General features: G+C 42.1%; 1 protein-coding gene across 1 annotated transcript in view; it reads left to right on the forward strand.

Annotated features, from left to right (window-relative positions):
- snu (snustorr) overlaps positions 1-27,266 on the forward strand; it is a 416,698-nt gene that overhangs the window by 79,717 nt on the left and 309,715 nt on the right. The window lies entirely within an intron of this gene.

The raw sequence follows: 27,266 nt of genomic DNA on the forward strand, positions 1-27,266 counted from the left end.
GTCAAATCGCAGCCGATACCCATAGGGATGTGTCCACGGTGCAGCGCCTGTGGCGAAGATGGTTGGCGCAGGGACATGTGGCACGTGCGAGGGGTCCAGGCGCAGCCCGAGTGACGTCAGCACGCGAGGATTGGCGCATCCGCCGCCAAGCGGTGGCAGCCCCGCACGCCACGTCAACCGCCATTCTTCAGCATGTGCAAGACACCCTGGCTGCTCCAATATCGACCAGAACAATTTCCCGTCGATTGGTTGAAGGAGGCCTGCACTCCCGGCCGGCGTCCGCTCAGAAGACTACCATTGACTCCACAGCATAGACGTGCACGCCTGGCATGGTGCCGGGCTAGAGCGACTTGGATGAGGGAATGGCGGAACGTCGTGTTCTCCGATGAGTAACGCTTCTGTTCTGTCAGTGATAGTCACCGCAGACGAGTGTGGCGTCGGCGTGGAGAAAGGTCAAATCCGGCAGTAACTTTGGAGCGCCCTACCGCTAGACAACGCGGCATCATGGTTTGGGGCGCTATTGCGTATGATTCCACGTCACCTCTAGTGCGTATTCAAGGCACGTTAAATGCCCACCGCTACGTGCAGCATGTGCTGCGGCCGGTGGCACTCCCGTACCTTCAGGGGCTGCCCAATGCTCTGTTTCAGCAGGATAATGCCCGCCCACACACTGCTCGCATCTCCCAACAGGCTCTACGAGGTGTGCAGATGCTTCCGTGGCCAGCGTACTCTCCGGATCTCTCACCAATCGAACACGTGTGGGATCTCATTGGACGCCGTTTGCAAACTCTGCCCCAGCCTCGTACGGACGACCAACTGTGGCAAATGGTTGACAGAGAATGGAGAACCATCCCTCAGGACACCATCCGCACTCTTATTGACTCTGTACCTCGACGTGTTTCTGTGTGCATCGCCGCTCGCGGTGGTCCTACATCCTACTGAGTCGATGCCGTGCGCATTGTGTAACCTGCATATCGGTTTGAAATAAACATCAATTATTCGTCCGTGCCGTCTCTGTTTTTTCCCCAACTTTCATCCCTTTCGAACCACTCCTTCTTGGTGTTGCATTTGCTCTGTCAGTCAGTGTACATATCCCGTAAAATTATCATTATATTTCCTTGACTTGTTTCAGAGGGTAAGGGAAAAGAATTTGCTAAATTTAAAGTTGTGCTGTAAAATCTAAAGTCCCTTTTTTTTTTTGTTTAAATGAAGTTAATTTGTTGCCAAATTTATTGAACTCGAGGCACTAAAATGCAAGAGAAGTAGAGTTGGCTAGAGCATACCGATTTGAAATTAGGATGAATGTATGTATGTGTATGTTGGGTATTCAGCCCGAAGGCTGGTTGGATTCTCAACAGGTTCACCATTAGCTATCATAGATGGCCTAGGTGTCACTGAAGAGGCGTACTAGGGAAATGATAAGTGAGGTAGGTTCCCGTTGCTTTCCTCACCGAGCCAGACGTTGCTATTGCACATCAGTCTTCCAAGCCCACTGAAATGCTTGCACCAACCGACCCTATGAGCGACATTTTCACACCATTCATAGCAGGGACTAGCTGCATAAGGAATGGCATTACTAGCGTCACTCATACCTCAGCCACTTTCATATTGTCAAAGCCAAGGAAGAGACTGAAACAGGTCTATGAAAGTAACAATTTTATTCTAGCCCATGCCAGAAGACATAGAACACCGTAAACACTACATCTTGCCAGCAAAGGCATACAGAAGCATATAAAGCTACTATTTTAGTGGCAAATAAGGAATCGTGGAGGAATTTGGTTCTGTAAGCGAGGCCTCCAGACTTATGTTGAAAGGCGAGTACCCATCCCTACTGTGGTCGAATGAGGCAATAACCTTTCTGACGTACCCAGAGATAATGGAACATTTTGCTTGCGACAGGAGACCAAAATACACAATACCTCTGTATGTGTCGGGTTGAGTGGCTCAGACGGTTAAGGCGCTGGCCTTCTGACCCCAACTTGTCAGGCTCAATCCTGGCTCAGTCCGGGGGTATTTGAAAGTATTCAAATACGTCAGTGTAGTGTCGGTAGATTTACTGGCATGTAAAAGAACTCCACCGGGCGAGTTGGCCGTGCGGTTAGAGGCGCGCAGCTGTGAACTTGCATCTGGGAGATAGTGGGTTAGAACCCCACTGTCGGCAGCCCTGAAGATGGTTTTCCGTGGTATCCAATTTTCACACAAGGCAAGTGCTGGGGCTGTACCTCAATTAAGGCCACGGCCGCTTCCTTCCTATTCCTAGGTCTTTCTTATCCCATCGTCGACATAAGACCTATCTGTGTCGGTGCGACGTAAAGCAAATAGAAGAAAGAACTCCTGCGGGACCAAATTCCGGTACCTCGGCGTCTCCGAAAACCGTAGAAGTAGTTAGTGGTGGTGGTGGTTATTTTTGTTTTAAGAGGAAGTACAACTAGGTAATCATCCTCTCTGAACTAATTAAGTGGAAAATAAATTCAAAATAAAGCAAAATTATGTATTCAACGAGGAAATTTGGAAACGAAGTACTAAATAAAACAAAGAATTACTGACGAATCAAAAGGAAAGGTCATTCCCTGTGTAACACTGCACTTGTAATTTACATACCTTTGATTAATCCACTGTCGCACATAAAGTGAATGACGAGATCAGCAGTAGTCGTGTCATGGGCTAGTATGCGTTCGAGTGTTTCCTGCAGGCCGAGGCTCCGTCTTAGGCCAGAGAGATCGGCGCATTCTGTGAGGTTTTTTTTTTTTTTTTTTTTTACGTCGCATCGACACAGATAGGTCTTATGGCGACGATCACGGTGAAGTCGGCACCACAAGAACACACTAGAGGGGTCTTCCCTCTTTAGGAGATAAGAGTGCGTAGATCGTCCATGACCTATCCTCAGCCTACACAATACTATTGCCTCTGTCTGTGAAGGACCGAGCTCGATAGCTGCAGTCGCTTAAGTGCGGCCAGTATCCAGTATTCGGGAGATAGTAGGTTCGAACCCCACTGTCGGCAGCCCTGAAGATGGTTTTCCGTGGTTTCCCATTTTCATACCAGGCAAATGCTGGGGCTGTACCTTAATTAAGGCCACGGCCACTTCCTTCCCATTCCTAGGCCTTTCCTGTCCCATCGTCGCCATAAGACCTATCTGTGTCGGCACGACGTAAAGCTACTAGCAAAATGTCTGTGAAGGCTGGAATGAGGACCGCCACACGGCTGTTGTCTTAATAGCTCTCAGCTTGTTGAGAGTTTGCATAGCTAGCTACTCCGATTCCCAGGAGGCCAAGACGGTTCGACGCAGCTGAGATCAAATATCTGTAGCAGGTACATTAATAGGTCTTGGAGGTAAAAGTACCGGTGAGACGTACAAACAATAACATTATCATTACCTTTGTACGTATGTACGCTATGTCCATCCGTATAGTCCTGAAGCATTGTGATAGCTAGCACAGGAGGGAGGAGCTACTATAGAGCCGTTGGTGAGAAGTGAAAGGTCTGGCAACTCCAAGTGGATAGCAGGCTGTCTCCTTGGTGACCGCAGTGGTCCGCCCACGTTTCTATGGCAACCATACCCCTACTCCCTCCTGTCCAGTCAGGTAGACGGTAAACGGACCCTCCCTGCACTAGCTGTCAGATCACTTCTTTTAATATTAGGACTATAATACCGTTTCCTGGTACGGGGTCGGGGATGAGGTAAGATGAATTATATGGCAAGATTTCACGGCCGGATACCGTTCCTGACGCCAACCTCAGTTGAGGAGCTAATACAGATGAAATGAATGTTGGTAAATGAAACTGACTATGGAGGTAGAAGAAATCGGCTGTGGTCTATGAAGAGGAACTCTCCCGGCATTTGCCTGGAAGTTCAAACAGGAAGAAATATAAAAACATTCTGAGGACAGCCGAAGGTGGAGCTCGAATCTACTCATCCCCTACCGCAGAGCTTGGCTCCATAGCCGTAGCGCATTAACACGGCGGCCATTCTACTCTGTAAAATACACAACAGCTTTAAATCCGGCATTTTTTTAATAGCTGTAGTTGGTAATTTTTTTCTCGTGTAGATATCTCCTCGCTGTCATTGTTGAAATGATGATGTTCTTCTGGAGCTGAGTTACACGTCAGGTAGTGCTTACAGGATATCCCGAGCGATGCTTCGTCAGATACGAGAAGCAAGGACGAACTATTGTGGTAACATCCCGTTTAGGCCTACTCTACATCTACCGGACAGATATAATAAGGCACTTTCACAAAACATTGTTAGATGTCTTAAGTTTTAAATTATTACACTTCAGTGTCTTCGGAACATTCTGGTAGATGACTTTAATAAGAGAACCGGGCAGTGTAAAATATCAAAGTAGGACAGTTTTTTTTTTGTTTTTTTGTGTGAAAAATAATCTACAGACTTTCAGGATTACTAAGATATACATTTTATTGGGCATAATGATGGTTTACGGGGTGTTACTGATGATTCTGTTGAACCATGTGCTCAGGCGCCACGCCCCTTTTTCGTACTTAACATATGGCTTTTGTTGTTCAGTGATTGAGGAAATTTGGATGAAGTACTCTGCCCCCTAGAGAATGTTTCTTAACATAAGTTCGCTACTCTTTATACACATTATCTATTTTAATTTGCTTTCCCACCTCTCTTTGCGTAGGTTGCGAAAGTTGAAGAGGGACATGAAGGGACAGAAGCTTACTTATGGTAAGGCATTAAGAGGTCCTGGCCGAATAACAAGCTGTGAAATAGACTTACTGCAGACTTACTTTAGATTAGCAATAAGCAAAAACACCAACAACTTGAACGCCATGCGCGAGGCTGTGTGAGCGTCATTCCTACACAAGTGCTCCACTGACGAAACGTCACAGCATGTTCTGTGCCCTAAAGGTCCAGTCTCTTGGTGTACGTACCAGCGATCTCAAATTACTGGGACCGTACAGTTATAAACACTGTCTTCCCTATGCAGCAACGGAAGAGATAAAACTTATTTACAGCAATCTGAGCTAACCTGAACTCCTGAAGATATGCTTGCATGGGAAGACTCAAAACCCAAATGAAAGTCTCAATAACTGCATCTTGGATCGAGTTCCGAAAGGTGTTTTTGTGGGTCTGCAACTACTGAATATTGGAGTAAAGGATGTTGTGATTACTTTTAATGATGGAACTCTGGCTAAGACACTGGTGTTGTGAGAAATGGGTTTCACTCCGGGAAGAAACTGCCAAGCGAGTCTTCAACGCGTTGGCAACAAGTGCATATTTTATGCAAATAAATCAGCTGAATGAGGAACCAAAGAAGCGAGGACCAAAAGAAGACAAGGAAGCTACGAAAAATTAAAAACTTAAAAAGAACTCAAATAATGGTTAAAAATATTGACGAAATCAAAAATTCATAAAATCGAAACCATATTCCTGTCAACACAATACGTTTGTTTCACAAGCTGCGCCAATAACATTATATTAAGAATTATAGTTTTCATTCAATAATCTATTGTAACATAAGGGGAAAGGGTACCAAAATAGAAGTACTTTTCTAAAATGTTCATAATTTTCAAATGTTCACTATTTTTCAAAATATGTTTTCAATTTCTATCATTCACTACCATGACACAGCTATGGATGTTATTGATAGCTTCTCTAAATCTCAATTTTCTAGGTGCCATGGTTATGTAATAACGAAGCTTTTATTGAACAGTTGTCCGGCTCCATGGCTAAGTGGTTAACGTGCTGGCCTTTGGCCACAGGAGCCCGGGTTCGATTCCCGGCAGGGTCGGGAATTTTAATCTTAATTGGTTAATTTCGCTGGCCCGGGGGCTGGGTGTACGTGTGGTCTTCATCATCATTTCAACCTCATCATGACACGCAGGTCGCCTACGGAAGTCAAATCAAAAGACCTGCATCTGGCGAGCCTAACTTGTCCTCGGACACTCCCGGCACTAAAAGCCATACGCCATTTCATTTCATTAAACAGTTGCAATGGTGGCTAATCTACACTACCCGGTTCCCTAACATGGCGATGTTTTTTTTCATTTGCAATAAATGTTCCAACAATGTTATTGATCATCAAACTTCCACATTTTGTACTATACAACGTAATAATAATAATAATAATAATAATAATAATAATAATAATAATAATAATAATAATAATAATTCCAAGTAACTAATTTTTACAGCTTTTATAAATGTAGTCCCTCGGAATTATTTTTACGTGCGAGTAAAACTTATTCGAGCACCTTGAAATACCACCGGACTGTGCGGGGCATCGAACCCGCCAACCTAAGCTCAAAAGAAGAGCGCTTCAACCGTTTGAGCTATCCATCCCGGTAACGAAGGAACTACCGGTAAATCACGTCATTATAACTATTTAATATGCCTTATATGCTAGTTCCTTAGGCTCCACAGTACATTTCGTATTCTGTCATTCAAAAAAGGTAATCTACTGTATTCAGTCCAGCTGTCCGGCTCCATGGCTAAATGGTTAGCCTGCTGGCCTTTGGTCATAGGGGTCTCGGATTCGATTCCCGGCAGGGTCGGGAATTTTAACCATAATTGGTTAATTCCCCCTGGCACGGGACTAGGTGTATGTGTCGTCTCCATCGTCATTTCAACATCATCACGATGCGAAGGTCGCCTACGGGAGTCAAATCAAAAGACCTGCACCTGGCGAGCCGAAGTCCTCGGACACATCCCGGCACTAAAAGCCATACGCCATTATTATTATTAGTCCAGCTATGGTTACAGTCTTTGTCAATGGTACTCGGAGTCTCAAGTCAATGGATTTTAATCTTAGGCGGTTAATTCATTTGTTCGGGGATTAGATGTTTGTTCTGTCCCCAACATTCCTGCAATTATTCATTGATCGAATGAGTACAAGAAGAGAGTAATTGGACTGCGTTACAGTTGCCTGATGAATGATATCTCAGTTACAATCACAAATTACATTTTTCAACAAGTAATCACTGGCATTTTTCCCATGGGGCTAGAATAATCCCAAAGTTTGCAGAGAAAAAGGTTATTACTTCATTTTGTGGTCTTCTTTTAGCATAGAGACAGGTATAAATCATCACAAAGTGAAACCAAAATTTATATTTTGTAACTCTCAAAATTAATTTTTTACCATAATTTTAGTTGGTGACTTCTAGCATTTCAAATCGGTTCTTAAAATTACCGAGCGAGTGGCTACGCGGTTTGGGTTACGTAGTTGTCAGCTTGCATTCGAGACATAGGGGGTCGAATCCCACTGTTGGCAGTTCTGAAGATAGTTTCCCGTGTTTACTCATTTTCGCACCAGGTACCTTAATTAAGGCTACAGAAGCTTCCTTCCCACTAGTAGCCATAAGACCTATGTGTGTCGGTGCGACATAAAGCAAATTGTAAAGATAATGGCACTCTACATTTTCATCCCTAAACCAAAGCAAATTTGCTGAACAGACGCACTTGAAGAAATACCTGTGTTTAGTTTCAAGAACATTTCCAGCAGTGATGGATAAAGCCCGGATTTTCATGCGGTAATAGGTTAGGTTGCAAACTAATTTGGTTAGTAGGAAATGTCGGCCACCTGCTCTTCCATAATGTAGAAAGAGTAGCATAAATTATAGGGGTTCTGATGGGCCGTACCCCTAATGTTTATGCAAACCCCATAGCATAATCGTTGTGAAGGTAGACTATACTTGCTTCTCGCTTCAGTAAGTTTGCATTCTAACCTATTAATGCACAAAATTCCGGGCTCTAGTGATGGATATTGTAGGATTTTTTTTTTTCTGTGGAAGTACTGAAGAGGTAAGAAAGTCTTTCATTCAGCACTGATGACTGTGCTGGTGTTTGCAATGATTTTAATAAAAAGACATCATACTACGTTTCTGAAAGGTCAGATTCCTTGGCTGAATGGTCAGCGAGCTAGCCTGCTGTTCAGAAGACTCCTAGTTCGATTCCCGGCCGGTTCGAGGATTTGAACTGCGTCTGATTAATTCCTCTGACTCGGTGACTGAGTTTTGAGTTCGTCTTAATACATATCCCCGTTTACAGATAACACAGAACACTGCCCACCACCACAGAAACACGCAGTAATGAATACGTCCCTCCATATACGATTGGCGTCAGGAAGAGCACGCGACCGTAAAGCTGGGCCAGAGGAATGCCAAATTTTGACCCCAATAAAACTGAGGAAACACCAGGATATTCTACGTTTCTGAAGGAGGTGAAACTTTTATTTTTAAGTGTTATTTTAACTTACTGTATGTAGTAGACTGTAAGACATTTTAGCGTTCGGTGTGCAAAAACCTCTACGGTTGAAATAAGTGCCATCAAAAAGCCACTCTTCTCCTTCAGTACCCCATATTCGGAAACCATTGCATGAAGTTTGTAAACATCAACTCTTTTGCTCCAATCATTGCCGAATCCGTTAGTCTCCTGAACTACGACCGCCCGCTTCTTTCGTCGTCTCTGTGGAACTAACCACAGCACCGCGAAAATTATAGCCTGTCGACCGGTACCGATCTTGAAGGTCATATCTTAATAATTAATTCCCTAACGGCATGGTTTATTGTGAGAAACGAGTTAGACTGACTATTCGAGGTCAGTGTGTGTTATGGCGCGAGGGTAGTCGCTCTAAGTCTCGTAGTTGCCTAATTGGTTGACTAGCGGGTTGCCTATGTTGCCTACGAATGCATTCCCTAACCCGAGTTTTCCTTTTCCCTGTCTTTCCTTCTACAGGTTATATCATAATTAATAGCACAAGTTGAAACCGCTGAAAGTACACGATACTAGAAGCAAAAAATTCTTCGTAAACAAGGGTCCTGAAACGAACAGTTAGCGAGATCATTTACAATTTGTGGTTACCACTGACTTTATTGTGTGTAAACGTCATCCTAGTTAGAAACAGGTACCAATAAAATATTAAGAAAAATTATCAGATACTTTATTAGAAATGCAGTTCTTTTTAATGAACAATAACAGTCTGTGAACACTTCCTTTAACTACGAGTATGTACACTATACAATCATTGTAACATGTAACTGTAACATATTAAAGGTAAGACTGTTTACTTACAGCTGTTTCAATTTGCGCTATTAATTATGATACACTCTGTATACACTTTTGTACCTCTTGGACCAGCAACACAGGCTTAGGCATTTCAATGGCATACCTACGCCTGTCACCCTATGTTGACTACCAATTTAACAGAATTTTTACAAGTTGCTTTACGTCGCACCGACACAGACAGGTCTTATGGCAAGGACGGAACAGGAAAGGGCTAGGAGTGGGAAGGAAGTGGCTGTGACCTTCATTAAGGTACAGCAACAGCATTTTCCTAGTATGAAAATGCACAAACGACGGAAAACCATCTTCAGAGCTACCGACAGTGGGATTCAAACCCACTATCTCCCGAATGTAAGCCCACAGCTGCGTGCCTCTAACCGCACGGCCAACTCGCTCGGTATATTTAATAGAAATCTGATCTCTATTTTGAATGTAATAAAAATAACTTAACACTACAAAAGTTTCCACGCACTCTTTGCTAGTGTAATCAATCACAAATACTGCCTTTAGGTTTAGAGGCTCCACGTACTTAATTCCTCTAAACTTTTCCTATCTAAATTAGCCTTCACTGCGTAGCTTCAATTTTACAATGCCTATACTACCAGGCGATCCGTATTCTTATTCCCGAGTTCTTAAAGCTCTTGGCTCCCTTCATTTTTTCCTCTGTCAACTCCAAGAGATGGGGCCGCATTGATGTTGGTCGTGAACTCAGTCTTATTATACGAGACTCTTTGCCATCTTCTGGAGTTCTTCAACCCTTTTCTTCGCTGTTGTGGTGTGAAAGAATGCCAACCATACTATTTCTATACTTTCCTTAGGCCTACCTCTCCCAATCCTGAAAGTCTCTATTTATAAAATTCTCTACTTGCACAGTCTAATGATTTTTTCCACGACACAGTTGAACAGGATTGGCGAGAGCTCGTGTTCTTGTCTTATGCCAGTTTTGACCTCAAATGGCTGTGAGGTCTTCCCCATAAACTTAATTTTTGAACTAGTGTTCCTAATAATCTGGCGTCTTATTGTTCACTCTGACCTCTTCTAGGACTCCCATCAGGGTATTTCTGTTAGTATGAAGAAAAGGAAGAATAGCATAAAAATCCTGGTGCACCAACCTATCCTAAACATCACAAATAATTAGAATATATATATATATACCGGTCTGTTAAATAAAATGTAAAATTTTAATTTAAAAAAAAGGAAAAATGATGCTTTGTGAAACAATTCATACTAGCAGTTTCCCGCTGGCTCCGCCCGCAATGTACAAAGTATCGTGTTGTTCGTTACTATCCTCACGGATGTATTTGCAAAGTTTCGAGTTAATGAAATAAAGCTCATGATCTGCTGTGGTAATAGAAAGTAATATTATGTCAACAAAACACTTGAAAATACATCACACAAAGAAATTGAATTAAACGTTCCTTGGAACAACACTACGCGCCGAACTGTTAAAAAGTGATTCAAAGATCTTCGCTACGGAGACAAATGTACTCATAAATTTTCTCAGAATCTACCAATGTAAGTAGTTATTACCCCAAAAGAAAGCGCTTGATCCACTGAGTGTTTTTAGACCAAAATGAACTGCGTACCTCAATTAGAACGAAAGATCCGATTGCTTCAATGAGAAAAAATGTTGAAGAAATGAGACGTCAAATTGAATGTGCACTCATCACTTTCCTCAGAAACAACCAATTTGAATAGTTAAGAGCTGAAATGAAAGAGCTTGACCCACTGTGTGTTCTTAGGTCAAGACGAACTCCTTACCTCATTTAGAACCAAAGATATGATTGCTTCAAAGAGACAAAAAAATTGCAAAAATCAAATAATTTGAGGAATGCGGAAGTTAAGTGATTTGCTGTACCTGATGACAAATCTGTGAATGAATACCTTTCAGTTAAAGAAAAAATTAAGGAAATCGACCGGATAGAATGGCCGGACTGACTGACTTTAGTTTTCATAAATTTATTTAATATATAGATGATCCCATTTAGACTGCCTGCATACCAATTTAAAGATTATTTTTTACTGCACCAGATGGCAAAGAAGAAAATTTATTGTTGAATTCTAATTAACTTTGTCGAATGAGACACCAGGAATCTTTTACGTAACGATACAAAACCTGTGTTGCTGACTGTACGCATGTCCCATATATAATCCTCTCCGTGTGACTGGAATAATTTAATAACAGTAGCCGATCACCTTGATCATTTATCTTGTTTTCTGTTTGTTGTAGCTTTACGAATTACTTCCTTGTATATTAAGAAAGCTTCAAGTTATTCGAAAACAAAGTAGGCCTACTTCGCTAATTGTTCACAGTATGTATATTTGTCAGCTAAAGGGCTGCTCACTCATACTGATATTTTTTGAAGTTATTCGATATCTCGCGCCTGTGTCATTTTATCAGCTGCTGAAGTTAGCCCATCAGATCGGTTCGCGGGCGAATTCAAATGGATTAGGGAGGTGGTGTTGCTAAATTTTCAAGTGGCTTAAACCGGCTTGAGGGCCATAATAAGAAGTCAGCATCAAACACACGCACAGTGGGTTTCAGCCTGTTACCGTAGCGCGCTTGCTTTGGTGCGATCGTATCAGCTCGGATGGTTCGTGTTCAAAACAGTGTTGCCAACTTATATTTTCAAGATCCTCTAAATACTACTAAAAACCGCTGAAATTCCGCCAAGAAGTCCGATCTCAAATAATGGGCAATAATAATAATAATAATAATAATAATAATAATAATAATAATAATAAAGTAAATGTCTGCACTCACCTGATCTGTAAGTTTCACTGGGATTAACCACCTGCCTGTGAGTCGGCGAGCTAAAACTTGTAGGCGTTTTAGTGCCGGGTGCAAACTAGGTGAATCCCCTACCTCAAGGGCCACACACAGAACAGGCCAGTTCATTAATCGGTCTTCCTTCATAGCATAGATATAAATGCTACTCTCTCACAGTTTCATTATTTGTCGTCATTCGTCAGCTAAGAGATAAGTACCCTTTCCCCACGCATTAAACATGTATGATACCATGATCTCATAACATCAGATCCAAATAACATGTTTTCCTCGTGTGACTGCTAGCTCCTGACAAGAAATACGGAATAGCTCGGAGACAGACTGGAGTGAAAAAACGTGAAATGGATAAAATAATAAATTCCACTATAATAATTCTAGAATTCCGCGAAAAAATCCGCTGTCCGCTAAATGATGTACTTCTCCGCCGACAGTCTTCTAATTCCGCCAAATTTAGCGGAAAAACCGCTAAGTTGGCAACACTGGTTCAAAACACTTCGATGGCGAAGTTTTTCGTTCTATTGGTGCTCTCAAGCCAGTTTTAAGCCACGTACAGATTTAGCAACACCGCTTCGTAAAACCCATTCGAATTCGCCTGCGGAGCGATCTGATTGGCTAAATTCAGCAGCTCATAAAATGACAACCACGCGGGGTATCATTTCCTTCAAATTATTTGTAAGTATGACCAGCCCTCTAACGTTCATATATTAGTTTCATGTTGTTTCCGACCACCCTATATATATTCCTGCAACAACGGCATTGTAACACCTAATTCTGTCCGGCATTAGTCTGCTTTCTGACGTATACAAAATCTCACCTCTGATTACACACTTTATTATCAGAGCCCTATGGTGTTTAGTTACCGAGCGAGTTGACTACCCCATGTCGGTAGTACACACAGGTTTTCCAAGTCAACACCAGGTGAATGGCAGACCTGTACTGCCACTACCCTCCCAAATCCAGCCCATTCCATCCCACCATCACTGAAAATCTGTAAGTGTTAGTGAGATGTCAAACCGAGTTCACTGGACCGCGCTAAGCTAAAAGGCTTCTCTTCCACTGTGCCCTGTCCGTTGCTTTCTCTCGCAATCCCATCTGCCTCAGGTCTTCGCGTAGTCCGTCATTCGAAATTTACCTTGGCTTGCCCACAAGAGACAAAATTCACCAGCTTCACAACTCATGTGTAACCATTCATCTGACATTACTTACCCACGTGATACATTTACTTATCATGTGGCTCATAGTGTTTGAATGTTTGTATATATATCATTTATCTCATGATCGTAACGTATCCACCACTCCCAATTCGCCGCGAAGATCTTCTGCTTTCAAAAATAAAAAGAAATGTTCTAATCCTCTTTCCGTGCATTTCAACCTTAACCCTGTACAATACAACAGTTAGGATTATCATAAAACAGATAACAGAAAAGAGAAAGGAAAAATAACTCCTCAATTGGGTTCATGTTCAGAAATACAGTAGGCCACTGTAGCTCCTCATATCACGTTCTTGGAACCAAGACATCGCAAGCCTTTATTTTTTACTTTCTGGAAGGGAATTCCATGACATTATGCTTTTCCGATGGTTACAAAAACCTTTTCCTGATTACATAATTACCGGAAGTCAAGGTGGTTGTTTTTAAGCTTTAGTATCAAAGTTCTGATATGATGATTGTTGTAAGAGGAAGAAAAATGGAATTTTCAGCACCTTACAAACTTAATCGTAGGAGAAATAGGAAGAATTCCGATTCGCAGTTCTTGAAAGAGAAGGATCATAAAAGGGGAAAATGAAATATCCTCTAGACCCCACAAACCTGATACCGTCGGAGTCAGGAGGAAACAAGAGCTGACCGAGGGGAGGAGGAGGTACTGATGGCAAAGATGAAGGAGAGGAGCAGAAGTAAGTGGCATCAATGCCAGGCTCAACACTGGTTCTGAAGTCGTCAACCAAGTCTCGTAAATTGTGAACCTCTGGAAGTCAGAGGTTTAGAGTGAAATAAATCATGTCAGAGGCTTGGCCATAGTTGATCGTCTCCTAACTGACGTCTATAAATTATTCTTGTATATACACCTTCAATAGAAGCTCCATCTACGCACAGCACATCATACCACACATATACCCTCAATGGTGATTATATCTCTCCACATTAACTTGACGTCATGAAAGGCATCCATTCATAAAAGTGGGTCAAATCCACATCATGTGCAGACCCCAATAACCTGGAAAAGAATCGTAGTTCTGTGAATATTCTCGACATGCTACTCTAATATTAACTCACGTCTTTCTTACTGTTTTCCTAGTTTGTACGCTTTTGTGCAACTTTACTTACTGCCTTTGTTCTGTGAATTTTCATTTTAATTTATTGGATATGTTGAACGAAGAGACCGCGTTTATACTACATAAGTAATATTTATGACTTTTCTTTCTTTCCAGGTGAGTACTGGTTCCACAAAAGAGGTGACTGGAGAAACTTGTCTGCTGCTAGTGAGTTACCATATCTTACTAGTACGTTCGTTTGTTTGTTTTTGTTTGTTTGCTTGTTTGTTTGTTTGTTTTTAGTACGCTTGTACGTGTGTATGTTTGTTTGCCTGTTGTTGTCCTTTTTTTCGTTTAGAGAGTTTATGGGATACATGATGCGTAATGATTGAAAAAAAATTTCTGTTGAATTGTTTAAATTGAATAAATTCAAAATAGCGTAACAAACTTTTCAATATAGAGAGATCCAGATTTCCCCTGCAGTTAGCTTTCGTCTCAATCCGTTGTGCAGATAAATGAAAGTTATAACCTCGAGTATTCCGCCTCTCAGCCAGTGAGAAGCAAACAGTGAGTTTAGCTGCTTCCCTCACCGGCCATCAGCACCGCACTTCTTGCTAACAGTAATGGTTGTGAGCACCTGCTCATTGTGTAGAATGCAAAGCCATCTAATATCCTTCACAAGTGCATCGACTGCTCTTCTTATTATTTCTTGCCTGAGATCTTTACAACTACACCTTCGATAACTCCAGTTTCACGCGACTTCAGTCTTAGGCCTCTGTTCCTTGTTAAAGGGCACATGGCATTCTCAGTAATGTTATCCAGATGTAGCGTGTTTATACCTCCCATTTTCTTCATTAGTAAAATTTTAATGTGTTTGTTAAATCTTATATAACAGTGCGTATATCAGTAATTGAATTAAATTAAAAATATCTACCAATTAGAAGTAAACATAGTTAGTAGAAATTCCAGTATTTAATTTGGATCTAGTACTGCAAGAATTAATTGAATTGTATTTAATATTTTTATTATTAGTATTTTTTACTTTCGCTTTTTTCTTGAGTTAAATGTGCAGTTCCTTTTTTCCGTGTATAGATATTCATATTTTTTGTCTTATACATTAGTGCTACTTGTAGTTCTAAGTATTTTAAATTTCGGTCAGTTTTATGCTATTAATAACTTTAATAAGTAATAATATGTATGTGGCTACGTATTAGAGAGAGCCGGGAGCTCTAACTTCGCCAGAGCTTTATCTATCTATCTGTCTTTATATATATATATCTATCTGTCTATCTATCTATATAACTATCTATCCATCTATCTAATACAGTCCACCTGCAGGCCCGGTTGGATTCCCTCCTCAACCATCCTCGAAGTGGCTTTCCCTGGTTTCCCACTTCTCATTCAGGCAAATGCCGGGATGGTACGTACCTTCAACATAGCAGCTGAGGCCACCTGGGCGAGGTACTGGTCCTCCTCCCCAGCTGTGTCCCTCCGACCAAATGTCTCACGCTCCAGGACACTGCCTTTGAGACGGTAGAAGAAGGATCCCTCGCTGAGTCCGGGGAGGAGAGAAAAACAACCCTGGAGGGTTAACGAATAAAATATATCTAAGACGTAACAATTAATATACCATTTGAGCATACTACAGATCAAGAGGAGAGGTATGGTGTGAGGGAATCAGTCGATTTCTTCCTTTTGCTGACATTTGCCTTATTACATGGGATCGGCCCAGTTTTACGGCCGGATGCCAACCCTAGGAATAGTGATTTTTTAATGATTGCGTGTAGTGTGATGTGGTGTGTTGTAAGAGGATGAAGGTCTTTAGTAATAAGAAGACAGAGTGAGAGGAATTAACCAGGCCGGGAATCGAACCCTGCGTCTTCTGAACTGAAGTCCACGACACTGAGCATTCAGTGAACGAGTTGGGCTTTATTATAGAGAGCAGTAGCACTATGCAGTAAGTACTAGGTACACACTCCTCACTTTCTAGTTGTCCGAGTGTTCCGTATCATAACATGCAGAATATATCCTGGATGCGGGATTTTCACCACTCTAAAGTGATTCCGTTTGCACGAAATTCGCATTGTTACGAATCGGTGAACAATGGTGATAAAACTGGCGTAGGAAGCGCTTCCCGGATGTTGATATCTGCCATAACTCACCGGGTATGAATGTTATGTAGGATCATTATGAACGGCCACAGTCGATGTCACCTGACTTCCACACACAACTCCATTATCTGCCCCTGCTCAAAGTCGTTGAGAGGTTACCTCTGGAGAAGAATGACACTCGCTCGGCGACGCCTACGGACTTATTCATTCCTCTCATCGTTCCTTCACGTTGTCCTTATTTCGTTATCAGGTCTGATGACCACTTTATGAAAACTATCACAATAACAACATCACCACCAGTTACACCAGTTAACTCACTATTATTATTATTAATATTATTATTATTATTATTACAATTTGCTGCACGTCACACCTACACAGAGATGTCTTATGGCGATGATGGGATAGGAAAGGCCTAGGAGTGGGAAGGAAAATGCCGTTAATTAAGGTACAGCCCCAGCATTTGCCTCGTGTGAAAATGGGAAACCACGGAAACCCACCTTCAGAGCTGCCGACAGTAGGGTGCGATCCCCTACCTCCCGTATGCAAGCTCACGGCTGCGCGCCCCTAACCACACGACCAACTCACCCGGTACTCATTCTTATGACAAGTGATGCTTGTCATTGTTGGTCTTGGCATTAAAAGTCCAAATTAGTCAATATATCTTAGCTCGTATAGTAAAAGTATATGAGACATAAAAGATTTACAATTGTATGCTCAATAATATTTTTAATATGTACAGTTCTTCGTTTGGCTAATATTAACGGAGATATTTGACAGTTCCTGATTTAGGCCCTTACTACTGCTACACCAAAGGGGCTGCCTAGCAGAGGCGGTAAATGTATGTTCGGTTCAACCAGAAGGACGTGGGTTCGATTCTCCGTCAGGAGGTACACTTTGTCCTGAGGTTCACTCAGCCTACACCAAAAATGAGTAGCATGTTAATTCCTAGAAGAAAAGTGAGTCGCGCGTAGAGCTAACCACTCTACCCAAGCCTTTTGCCTTCGATCTCTCCAAGGGCCTTCGTAGCCTGTACGGAGCGTAAAGTTTAGTGCACTTATCAGTTAACTTAAATACATTCCCGTGTTGTCATAACAAACATACAGACGCACAAACTTTTTTTTTTTTTTTTTTTTTTTTTTTTTTAACTCAGACGGATCTTATGGTGACTGTAAGCTAGGACCGGGAAGGAAGCTTCCATAGCCTTAATTAAGGTACAGCCTGGTGTGAAAATGGCAAACCGCAGTCTTCAGAGTTACCGGCAGTGGGGTTGGAATCCACCCTCTACTTGACCAAACCGCGTACCCAACCCGTTCGATTGGAGGAAAATTGAATCCGAGATAAAGACAAAGAGCGAGGCAGACGTTTGAGATTTCCGGGACAGTTGTTCACATTGCGCCTTCCGGGCCTATCGTAGAGTGCTCCTGGAGCTCCCTTTCTCTGTTTGTTAACATTTCATAAGGTGTCACGCAAGTTCGCCGCTGGCAGCATCGCGTACGTGTCTCCACACACATGCTGTACTGTCTCCCCTTAATCGTTTCCTGACAGGGAGTCAGGGATGAGATGAATGTATATGCCTTTTTACGGTCGGATGCCCTTCCTGGCGCCAACATTAGTTGAGGAGCTGGTGAAGGTGAATTAAATTAGGTAAGGAAGTGGAAGGAATCAGCTGTGACCTATATATAGAAACTGTCCCGGCATTTGCCTGGAAGTGAAAATGGGCAACCACAGAAAATCATTCTCAGGACAGCCTACGGTGTGGTTCGAACCCGCGTGTCTCCCGAAAGCAGAGCTATTCTGTTAAAATACACTATGACCCTAAAAACATCCTCACAGATACTTTTCATTGAAGACAGTAGTTAGTTGGTAGCTTCTGTGAGTCTAGTGGTAGTATCTGTATACATAACGCTAAGGTATATGTTTCACAAAACTCAAGCTCTTAAACCAGAGGGAGTTAAAAGGTGCGGTTTGCACCATAATCTTCCAAATCGTCTCAATAGTACAGGAAAAAATCTTGCATTTCTTGAAAAGTCAATGGAAATAATTAATATTTATTTTATGTAATTCATTTTAATTACTAAGTCGCACCAAAATTTGGGTCGACCTTGATGGATAGATTGTCGCTAGGCGACAGCGAATTACTCTGTATCATGATAGTCCGATAAGAAATGTTGTATATAGAAGGATGGGAACATACCGCCATTTTTTATGAAGTTCCTTTCTTGCTAGGAAATTCATGTAACTAGGCAACTCACTGCCGAGGAATCTGTTCATTTTCGCACCAGATGGAAAAGCAAAGAATGTCATGCATCCACTCCCGTTTCATTGAACATCATGCAAATAAATCGCTATTTATGTAAGCAAATAAAAATAGTTTGATCAAATTAATAGACATAGAAATCAAAAATAATATATATATAAAGTAACAGTTTCTTTGTTTTGTAAGTGAAATTATAAGTAAATGTATTAAGAATATAACAATACAACCAAAAATAATGAAGAAAAATGTTAATAAAATTTGCATAGAGTAGAATTAATTAAAAACACCTTTTATTTATTGAGGCGTAGCAGCGGACGCCGGGTATCAACTAGTTAATTGTTATTTACCTTAAAGGATAATATTATACAGAAATACTGTAAAGTTACGAGCTTCGGTGGTCTACTGCATAGATGAAAGCACTGCTTGCGCCGCTTTTGACGACCGGAGAATGGAGAAGCAGTCAGTAACCGCATGGAGATAATTCCACCGTACCAATTCCTTCGTGCATGTTATTATTATTATTCATTTATTTATTTTCTCTAATCGGCAGCTAGGGACCTCGATAAGTTTCATTCCACATTACACATTCTGTCGTTTATTCAATGTTTTATTGATCCAGTAGGTTTCCATTAGGTCGCTGTGTCGAGCATAACACTCATACGATCACATTGGACCAGATATCAATTTCTCATCCCGGAAAGTCAAAAAAGTAACTTAGCGCACGTAACCCGCAAAGCTACCCCCCCCCCCCCCCCGGCCACGCTCCTCCTACGTCAACACGTCATAAGACATTTTTTGTTGCAAATTTTGTCTGCTTTCCATATTTTTAGGTATTATTTCCCAATAATACACACCAAGAGTTTTTAATCCATGTTTTTGGATGTTTTCTGGAAACTTCCAGGGGTTCCGTAGGGGGGATTTTTGGTAGGAAGTTAAAAATTCGGATTCATTGTTCCAAGAAACATAAAGTAAGCCAATTTTCGGAACTACCCTATTTTCCCCTAGGCAAGTTCCCTATATACGGTCTCTATTGCCTCGGCTAAGCAAAGAAGTAGAATAAGGGGCCAGCGCGCCTCTGACCCAGGACGCTTACTTGGCAGTGAGGAACGCTGAATATTAGACCACAGAAGCCACAGATAGTGACAAAAGGTATCCAGGCAAATTAATTTAAAATGTCGGTTTGTCGTTAAATAAAGGTCAATCGCATTAACACGTTTTTTTTTTTTTTTACGTAGACCAATCTCCCAAAGTTTCAACGAAAATGGTGACCCCATACACGCGGCTTCGCTTGTTAATACACGACCATCCTGAGAGAACACACATTCTAAACACTAGCAATGATCAACTTCTTCCACTGTTGTATTTCTGACGCGTGGCGAGACCTAGTATTTACAGTGCACTATGTCTCAGTTTCACCCTTGGCTTTGACAATATGAAAGTGACTGAGGTATGAGCAACGCTAGTAATGCCATTTCTCATACAACCAGTCGCTGTGATGAATGGTGTGAAAATATCACTTATAGAGTCGGTTAGTGCAAGCATTTCAGTGGGCTTGGCAGACTAATATGTAATAGCAACGGCTGACTCGGTGAGGAAATCAACGGGAAACTACCTCACTCACCTAGACCATCGAAGACAGCTGATGGACGAGCTGTTGAAAATTAAACCCGCCTTCGGGCTGAATACTTCACATATATAATGTTTTTATTCTTTATTGTTTGTTGCTTGTTTAAACGTCGCACTAACACAGATAGGTCTTATGGCGACGATAGGATAGGAAAAGGCTAGGAGTAGGAACGAAGTGGCCTTGGCTTTAGTTAAGGTGCCTAGTGTGAAACCACGGAAAACCATCCTCAGGGTATCGAATGCTATTGGCAACGGAAGGATGGGATAGGGAATGTAGCGGCCGTGGCCTTAATTAAGGCACAGTCCCAACATTTTGAGAGGTGTGAAAATGAGAAACCACGATAAACCATCTTCAGGGCTATTGATGGTGAGATTCGAAACCACTACCTCCCAAATGCGAGCTTACAGTTACTCGACCCTAACCGCGGTACATACATACCTGACCTGATAAGCAATCCTCGTAGGTTTCTCCTCTATTGACATCATTTTAGTATCAGAAATGTTCATTTTGATATCAGATAGGCCGGGCTGAGTAGCTCAGACAGTTGAGGCTCTGGCCTTCTGACCCCAACGTAGCAAATTCGATCCCGGCTCAGTTCAGAGGTAATTGAAGGTGCTCAAATACGTCAGCCTCGTGTCGGTAGATTTACTGGCACGTAAAAGAACTCCTGTGGGATAAAATGCCGACACCTCGGCGTCTCCTTAAACCGTCAAAGAGCAGTTAGTGGGATGTTAAAAACAATAACATTATTTATTATTTTTATATCATACTCGCTACGCCTATTTCCTAGCCCCAGGCTACTGGGTTGCAGGCTTTCAGCAGAGTCTGCGTTATGACCAAGCCGTTGGGATAGCTCAACAGCCTTGTCTAGCCCTTGTAACTAATGTACTTTAGTCCAATGGTTAATTCAACCGTCAATTCTCATTGCAGCCCGATTGTCAACATAGTCAGGGGCCCGATTACGAACATTCAACTTTCACCTCGCAGAAAGTCCACGGAAACACAAGACGAAAAGCACAATACAAGCAGAGGCCGGCACATGCCTTCTGGATGAATGGGAGGTCGCCTGCCTGAACTCATTCCTTCCAGTGGCTACGACACGGTGGCAGTCGCATGAGTACATAACAATATAAATGGTGTAAATTTATTTATTACAATATTTATTATTATTATTATTATTATTATTATTATTATTATTATTATTATTATTATTATTATCATTTTCTTTTGCCTCATTAGCGTAATGGTTAGCACTATTAGCTGACATTCTCGGAGACGCGAGTTCGATTATCGGTGCTACCAGAGATTTAATATTGCAGGAGGGTTGGTATGTGATTAAGAAAGTTACACGCAGTCTCCCACCACTGAGGCAGGAGGGACACGAGTTTGCTTTATTATCAGTCACCATAATCCCATCTGATCATTTCTATGTGTGTTTTGAGAAGTGTACTTTCCTTTTTGGCTTTAAGGATCAAGTAACAAGTAACACTTGACAACGCTTAAGAATTCTCAGCGAAATAAATAGACAATGAAATGATTTTGCGTGACGAAAGCGTGACCTAGTGACCCTTGTGATCGTTCATTTACCTACTGTCTCCAATAGATAGTTGTTATGTCCAAGGATGACGAGAGTCACTTTATCTTCCCTTTCACTGCGCCTTCAGTGAACTGTGTGGACTGTTCGAGCGTATTATGTTACCTATGAGAATGACAGCAGCTTTGTACTGATACGAGGGAAAAACACATGCTTTCCTCTGAAATTCCACTTATACATTCTTTCCAAGGGATTGGCTAATATAATGTAGAAATAAGCAAGCAACGCAGCTGAAAAATTCAACATTTTCGAACTGCATTTAACTTATGTTACTTATTAAACAGACTGGAGAATAATAGCAAGATTTAAAACGAAAATTAAGACAAAAAATCCCTGATGCCTTTTAATACATCCCACTAACTGTCGTAAAAATTTTCAGCAGCAATTCAAAATAAGGAGTTCCAGCAACGCAAAAGAGGAACAGAAGGGTTGATTCCTTACATCAGTGAAAATGATACAGTGTTTTTTGCGTTCCCCGATAACGCATGTAGCCTATGTACTATGACTGACTTGTGGTTTGTGAACATGCTCGCTATTTTTATTATCATTAATGTGGTGCCTTATAATTTTTTACGTCAGTACTGAGTCAGCTCTGACTTTAAAGAGGTATTTTCCATCATTTTATAAGCATTGTCTTCTTTGTTTGCTTGTCTGTTTATATGTTTGCATTTTGCTAGTAAAAATAAATACAATTGAATCAAGGTGCAGTACAGCTAACGCAGTGAGCTCGCAGTTGCGATCAATAGTATTCTGTAAAAATGAAGTCAGCTCCCGTACGAAACTATCTTTACATCAGGCTGTTTTCAGATGAACTTTGCTTTACGGGAGTCAAAGTTGGGTGGACTCAGGGTATGTTACTCATAAGTTAGAAGTAACAGACATGAAAGTACCGAGAATGATTGCTGGTACAAACAGGTGGGAACAATGGCAGAAGGGTATTCAGAATGAGGAGATAAAGGCTAAGTTAGGAGTGAACTCGATGGATGAAGCTGTACGCGCAAATCGGCTTTGGTGGTGGGGTCATGTGAGGCGAATGGAGGAGTATAGGTTACCTAGGAGAATAATGGACTCTGTTATGGAGAGTAAGAGAAGTAGAAGAAGACCAAGATGACGATGGTTAGACTCAGTTTCTAACGATTTAAAGAAGTATAGAACTAAACGAGGCCATAGAACTAGTTACATATAGAGGATTGTGGCGGCGGTTAGTAAATTCAGAGGCTTGCGGACTGAACGCTAAAAGGCAAAACGGTCTATAATGAAATGTGTTGTTTGGTATTGGTTTAACGTTGCACTAACACATCGAAGGAATGGGTAGATAATATACACTGACTAACAGAGCAAATGCAACACCAAGAAGGAGTGGTTCGAAAGGGATGAAAGTTGGGGAAAAATCAGAGACGGCACGGACGAATAATTGATGTTTATTTCAAACCGATATGCAGGTTATACAATGCGCACGGCATCGACTCAGTAGGATGAAGGACCACCGCGAGCGGCGATGCACGCAGAAACACGTCGAGGTACAGAGTCAATAAGAGTGCGGATGGTGTCCTGAGGGATGGTTCTCCATTCTCTGTCAACCATTTGCCACAGTTGATCGTCCGTACGAGGCTGGGGCAGACTTTGCAAACGGCGTCCAATGAGATCTCACACGTGTTCGATTGGTGAGAGATCCGGAGAGTACGCTGGCCACGGAAGCATCTGTACACCTCGTAGAGCCTGTTGGGAGATGCGAGCAGTGTGTGGGCGGGCATTATCCTGCTGAAACAGAGCATTGGGCAGCCCCTGAAGGTACGGGAGTGCCACCGGCCGCAACACATGCTGCACGTAGCGGTGGGCATTTAACGTGCCTTGAATACGCACTAGAGGTGACGTGGAATCATACGCAATAGCGCCCCAAACCATGATGCCGCGTTGTCTAACGGTAGGGCGCTCCACAGTTACTGTCGGATTTGACCTTTCTCCACGCCGACGCCACACTCGTCTGCGGTGACTATCACTGACAGAACAGAAGCGTGACTCATCGGAGAACACGACGTTCCGCCATTCCCTCATCCAAGTCGCTCTAGCCCGGCACCATGCCAGGCGTGCACGTCTATGCTGTGGAGTCAATGGTAGTCTTCTGAGCGGACGCCGGGAGTGCAGGCCTCCTTCAACCAATCGACGGGAAATTGTTCTGGTCGATATTGGAACAGCCAGGGTGTCCAACTAACTAATGTTTACGGTTTTCGGAGATGCTGAGGTGCCGGAATTTAGTTTCGTAGGAGTTCGTTTACTTGCTAGTAAGTCTACCGACACGAGGCTGACGGATTTGAGCGCCTTCAAATACTTCGGGACTGAGCCAGCCACGAACCTGCCTTGTTGAGGTCAGAAGGCCAGCGCATCGACTGTCTGAGCCACTCACCCCGGTCTATATGATATGAAAATGAACATGAACATCTTCAAATACCAGCAGACTGGGAAGGCAGCGGTCGTGGTGATAATTACGTCACAGTCCCACCATTCGTTTGGAGTGAAAATGAGAAACCACGGAAACCATCTTCAGGACTGCCCACTGTGGGATTCGAACCCACCATCTCAAGAATGCAAATTCACAGCTACGCGACCCACCAAACGTCCAATTCGCTCGGTGATTGTCTTGAGTTCGTTGATATTGTTTTTATCACGCCTTATTCTGTGTGATTTTCGACAAAAGTGTAGTGTTAAGATAATATTGCAAACTTTGGGCTGGGAAGACTTGAGAGATGTTTGATAAATGTCCACCTTGCTTGAAATTATCTAAGAAATGATTAGATAAAGAACTGATGGGGAATCTGTCACCTGAGTGACAGTCCTAAATGCAGATAACGATTGATTGATTGATTGATTGATTGATTGATTGATTGATTGATTGATTGATTGATTGATTGATTGATTGATTGATTGATTGATTGATTGATTGATTGATTGATTGATTGATTGATTGATTGATTGATTGATTGATTGATTGATTGATTGATTGATTGATTGATTGATTGATTGATTGATTGATTGATTGATTGATTGATTGATTGATTGATTGATTGATTGATTGATTGATTGATTGATTGATTGATTGATTGATTGATTGATTGATTGATTGATTGATTGATTGATTGATTGATTGATTGATTGATTGATTGATTGATTGATTGATTGATTGATTGATTGATTGATTGATTGATTGATTGATTGATTGATTGATTACGCTACAGTCCTGATAGGTCTTGGTCTAGCAAGACTGCTGCTCAGCTGGAAGGCCTGAAGATCCCTAGTTGAAATGTGATCAGCGCAATATATTCTCTCGGCCGTTATCCTTGATATTTTTTAGACCGGCGCCTCTACCTCACTGTCAGATAGCTCCTTACTTGTCGCCACGTAGGTGAATGAACGTCGAAGCAGCCGTCAGATCCATTTAAAAAATATCTGACCTCACAGAGAATCGAACGCTGCACCTCCGGGTATGAGGATGAGGCATTCTCGCTACTCCTATACTACGAAGCCAGCCTAGGTTATTTAAAACTTTGAACATCATCCCATGACTGGAAATGAACGCATGTTGTGCAGGTATCATTTTGTTTAAGTAGCATGTTGGTTACTGAAATGAAAATTAACAACCTGTTTTCCAATCAGTGACCGGGTCACGGATGGAATTAATGAAGCCTCCATCTAGCGGCGAGGATAGGAATTGTGCCGGCTGCCGAAGCCTGTCGCACTCCTCTAGGGCAATGATTAATGACTGAAAGATGAAATGAAATGATATTGGAGAGTGTTGCTGGAATGAAAGATGATAGGGAAAACCGGAGTACCCGTAGAAAAACCTGTTCCTCCTTCGCTTTGTCCAGCACAAATCTCTCATGTAGTTACCGGGATTTGAACCACGGAACCCAGCGGTGAGAGGCCGACGCGCTACCGCCTGAGCTACGGAGGTTTCCCATGTTGGTTACTGAGCTCTGCAAATTTGAATATTAAGTTTAAACTGATCGAAAAATGTAATTGCTTAAAAGTGCATCCATCTGTAAGGTAGGAAAATCAAAACCCAAACCCCGTGGCGCAACAGCCCCGAAGGGCCTTGACCTACCAAGCGACCGCTGCTCAGCCCGAAGACCTGCAGATTGCGAGGTGTCGTAGGGTTGGCACGACGAATCCTCTCGGCCGTTATTCTTGGCTTTCTAGATCGGGGCCGCAATCTGGCCGTCAGATGGCTCCTCAATTACAATCACGTAGGCTGAGTGGACCTCGGACGAGCGCTTAGATCCAGATAAAGGTCTCTGACCTGGCCGGGTATCGAACCCGAGACCTCCGGATAACAGGCAGGCACGCTACCCGATAACCTTGAGGCCGGCTCTTTAAGGTGGGAATTGTACTAAAATATAGTGCAAAAGCTGCAAAAGTCCCTCTAAACATCTAAACGTTGTTCCTACTTCAGTATGTTAGATAAACTTTAGAATCAGCTGATATTGGCATCCCTGGTCGGTACAGGTGCTGTATCGCCTGCTGAATACGAATTGCACAATTCAGTTATCATTCTCCAGGCTTGTGCACTGTGTGCTAATGAGTTAACCCGTCTTGTGTAATGTTAGGTCCTGGCACCTTGCGAGGTGACAATTGCTCTTCCAGGAAACACTTGTTTCTTCTTCAAATATTCAATTAGCATGATTTTTTTTACGGCGCACAGTTATTACTTTGTTTGCTCTAACATGTGTGTCGTTTATTTTCGTCATAGTTTTAGAATTCGCCTTCGTAGTCAGGAGGAAAATACGACTTCAGGACACAACTGGGAAGCTGAATCGGTCGGAGATAGAGCGCTCTTGAGTGTTCATTTCCCCCTAGTTTGCCCACACTCACTTAAGAAAGATGCCACTATGCAGTGCCTTTTCCGTGTATTGCGATAACTCACATACTTCTGAGGCGAGTTCTAACCCCAGCCGAGCACATCTACTGTCCAATACTAACTAGAATTTTGTTTCGATAACATCTAGCTTGAAGACCCTTTTGATTTATTGATCATTTATTGGTAAAAAAATTTTAGCCTTAATAATACCTAGGAATACACTTATACAAAATAAGTACGACTAGAATTGTGCAACCAGTCAAGCATATTCGACTGCTAATAGTGAGACGGGATCGAAGTCTGCGGAACAGAAAATCAGTAACTAATCGATTGTGTCACTGAGGTCGATAGCGTTTTTAATACATGGAAGCATATTTTCTTCGGAGTATTTCCAAGTGCTTTACGCACCCTTATCCATCTGGCCTTTATCTGTATCAAAACAGCAGTTCTTTCCCCTCGTTCGTCAACCGTGGTGTGGCCACAAGTTCAGGAGTTATCATTTCCCAGCATACTATTTGCTCGCTCATTTTGAGGGAATGTTTAACACATTCCTGATTAATGTCTTTGCTGAGAAAATCATCAATGAATCTATAACGAAAACCAAGCTTGAGGGGTGAAAATAGAAGGGAGACTAATGCAGACCATCAAATTTGCCGACGATCAAGCTATAGTTGCTGGTAGTCCAATAATATTATCTAAAACGTTGCTAAAGCTGAATGGAAATGCTAAGAAATTTGGTATGAAAATGATTATCAGTA

This window comes from Anabrus simplex, chromosome 7 (genome assembly GCF_040414725.1).
Source record: "Anabrus simplex isolate iqAnaSimp1 chromosome 7, ASM4041472v1, whole genome shotgun sequence".
Classification (NCBI taxonomy): Eukaryota; Metazoa; Arthropoda; class Insecta; order Orthoptera; family Tettigoniidae; genus Anabrus; species Anabrus simplex.